The 3,576-nt window shown below is 43.9% G+C and overlaps 1 long non-coding RNA gene across 1 annotated transcript in view; it reads left to right on the forward strand.

The window, feature by feature from the left end:
• Positions 1-820: 820 nt before the first annotated feature.
• LOC106727311 overlaps positions 821-3,576 on the forward strand; it is a 19,408-nt gene continuing 16,652 nt past the window's right edge. Inside the window, exons 1-3 of the long non-coding RNA XR_001363482.1 lie at positions 821-832; positions 1,156-1,157; positions 2,126-2,133. This is a non-coding gene — a long non-coding RNA (uncharacterized LOC106727311). The remainder of the gene's footprint in view (positions 833-1,155; positions 1,158-2,125; positions 2,134-3,576) is intronic.

Consider the following 3,576-nt stretch of genomic DNA (forward strand, 5'->3'; position numbering starts at 1 on the left):
ACAATTCAGAAAATCAAAGTAACTTTTCTATTGTTAAGCCAAACAGCAGGGTTAGAGTTAAACTATAGATGGTAGCTACCATACTTCAGTGTGTCTTCCTCTTGCAATTTTTGGAATAGTCTGAAGAGAATAGGCTTTAATTCTTCTTTGAATGCTTGGTAAAACTTCCCTCTAAAGCCATCGGACCAGGGCTTTTGTTTGCTGTAAGATTTTTTATCGCTGCCTTAATTTCTTTGGTAGTTATCAGCCTATTTAGGTTTTTTTCTTCTTCTTGATTGAGTTTTGGGAGCTTGTATTTTTCTAAGAATATGTCCATTTCGTCTATGTTGGAATAAAGTTGTTCATAGTATTTTTTCATAATCATTTTTATTTTTGTGGGATTGGTTGTTATTTTGCCTCTTTCATTTCTGATTTTGTTTATTTGGGTCCTCTCTCTTTGCTTCTTGGTGAGCCTGGCTATAGGTTCATCAATCTTGTTTATCCTTTCAAAGTTTGTTGAATTTGTCTTCCAACCTTTTCAGTGTCCTTATGATCATTGTTCTGAATTCTTTCTCTGACATATTGCTTGCCTTCATTTTGTTTATTTCCTTTTCTGATCATTCTTCCTTTTCTTTCATATGCGGGCTTTTTCTTTGTCTTCCCATGATCTCTCCTCTCAAGGTGTCTGGTTAAGTAGCTCTCTCTCTCTCTCTTGCGTTGACTTTTTCTAGGCAATATCTGACCTTTCAGTCCACGGATTGCCTCACAAGCTGTGTTTAATTCACCAATTCCGTGTCGGTGTTATTCGATTCAGCTGCTCCTTCTATCTGCTCTGTGAGAACATGTAGGGCCCGTCTGCGTATTCAGCGCTGCTTTGTCTGCCCCTGAACAGACTTTTTAGGCACCCGTGGTCAGGGAGGCTGGCATCCTGGTGTTCATGGTTTTGCACCTAAGGCAGCTGGTCCCTGGGCGTTGTGGTTGTTGTGTTCTGGGAGTTATCTGAGGTCACCCTGTTTGAAGGTAAGGCTGGGCTTCAGATCACAGCCGGTCTCCCCTTAAAGATGGTGCAGTCTCTGTGGCAGAGCCAGCTGCTCCGGGAGATATTTCAGCAGCAATAGAGGCTCCCTGGCCCGGGGAGCCCAGTCCACCAGTCCCCAACAGTCCTGCAGAACATAGCTGTCCCTCACTCACAAATAGACACTCCCTGCATGTCCACACACTCTCCTTTTATTCTCTCACTCACACACTATCTTGCAGCCTGCTGTCCTGTCAGCAGCCATCTTGGATCTTGTCAGCAGGCTCATGTTTTAATAACCATCTTAAAATTTCAGGGTAGGCAAACGGCTTTTATAAGGGGATCGTGTGAGGAGGGGAACTAAGAAATTATGGTGATGTACAGTTTCACATTCCTTCTTTATGTGGTTTATTGTCCTTGCTCCAATATTATCTGTCTGTCTACTATATTTTCCCCTTATGAATCTTTGCTCTGAATCTTTTCAGGGAAAAGGGGTGCAGCGTATTTTCTGTAGCTGCTTCCTGCTGAAAAGGGTCAATGTTTTCTTTCAGAACCAAGAGATCTTTGTTCTCTGTCAGAGCGGTGATACAGCCTGGGCACTGAAGATGGCGGTGATGGTATCCAGGGGAGATATTCCCTTAGTAGGAGTAGTGCTTCTTCCACTGCTTCAGTTTTGTTTTTTTTTCACATTGAGGTGGGAAGTCACTCTTGCTGTTCCTGTAACCTACACAGGGTTTACGTATTAGCATTAATTCTCCATTGTTCCCAGTACTTCAGTGTCTCCCGGACCATCAGGAGGAGAATTAGAGTATTTAAAATATATCTTGCCTTATTATTTCTACTTCTTCCTGATTTTTATTGTCTGGGGGAAGAGTGAGATATTTCCCCCTCTTTTATTTATCAATTTAGATCCCTTTTGAGTAGAAGTTTTATAATGTTTCAATATAATCGCTTGCATATAAGATATCTTAACCTATTTCAAAACAGAAATAAAAACATCTAATACAAACAAGTACTCTCAAAAAGAGGGACAGAGAATCCTTCCTCCTTTGAACCTTATCACCCACCAACAGGTACAGCAAATGAACTTCATATGGTCTAAATGGCACAAAGCCTAAATGCAGGAGGCAGGATTCTCTGTGTACATAAAACAGTAAAGAGAAAACCAAGTCCCCTAAAGATAAGAAAGCAAACAAAGAACACCTGTAACCCAAGTTTCATTTCAGCCATATGAGAGCTCTCAGAGAGCTCTCAAACAGAACACAACACAACAGAAAAAATGAGAGTTATCAAACCAAAACTGCCTTCCTCCCATGGTGGAACAGGGATTAGTACAGAGAAATAAAACTAACAGGTAAAGACCAGTATGATTCCCATATCTCAATGATTTAGATTTCTAGAGGAAATGTTACTATTGTAATACCCCACAAAACATATACAACCATAAAAGTATATAATATCTAAAAATCCATAACTGAATTCAGAAGCACGCAAATCAGACTGAAACCCAACTGGGGTGCTAGGATTTTCCTTAGTCACTAACCCTTCCCATTCACTGAGTGGCACCTATTTGATTTCTTCTGAGATACAAACTGTTCAAAGAAAGCAGATGGTGGGGCAACAGGCTACTGGTTGTGAACCCCAGAAACCACCTAATTTGTACTCATTAGTCCACCAGCAACCCATATCCTTCCTTTAGCTGGGTGTATGTAGCAAGCAACCTGCACTGGAAGAAAGCAAGGGACAGTTGCTGAATAAAATCACTAGGCAGCTTTTAGGGACTCCTAGGAACTCTCACAGAGCTGGTCAGCTGCAAACAACTGAGGGACCCCTTCCAAAGTCCAGGGACTTCCTGGGAGGCTCCCACTCAGCTCTCCTAGCTGGCTTGCTAAAAATGAAACTGGCCCAAATGACCCTCAGGTTATTTTGCCTGCTGTCTTGAAGCCAAACACAGAACACAGGTGCTGATGGAAGGAAAGTGATTTATTCAGGAGCTGATACCCTGAGAAGATGGCAAGATCATGCCTTAACAAGCATCTCAACATCGCAGGGTAGGCAAAGGACTTTTATTAGGGAGATTGTGGGAAGAGGGTAACAAAGGAATTGTGGCAATATGCAGTTTCACATTCCAGCTCTCAGGTGGTTTTGATGTTCTCTTTTGTGTGTGCCAGCATCTGGTTTTTATATCACTCTGTGGGTTTTATTGCTGATTGCTGGGGACAGAATGTTTCAGTCCTGGCCAGTGATTGGATCTGCTATACTCCTGTGGTTGAGGCCCGCAAAAAGTGCAATTGAGAAAACTAGAGGCCCGGTGCACAAAAGTTTGTGCACTCGGGGGGAAGAGGGGGTCCCTCAGCCCGGCCTGTGCCCTCTTGCAGTCTGGGAACCCTCGGGAGATAACGACCTGCTGGCTTAGGCCTGCTCCCGGGTGGCAGAGGGCAGGCCCAAACCCTAGGTGCAGCCCCTGGTCGGGCTCAGAGCAGGGTGGATAGGGAGGTTGTGGAACCGCCCCCTGTCACACACAGAGCCGCAGGGTGATCAGGGGGTTGGGGCGCCGCACCCTGTCACACACAGAGCCGCAG

Source organism: Myotis brandtii, unplaced genomic scaffold (genome assembly GCF_000412655.1).
Source record: "Myotis brandtii unplaced genomic scaffold, ASM41265v1 scaffold40, whole genome shotgun sequence".
Lineage (NCBI taxonomy): Eukaryota > Metazoa > Chordata > Mammalia > Chiroptera > Vespertilionidae > Myotis > Myotis brandtii.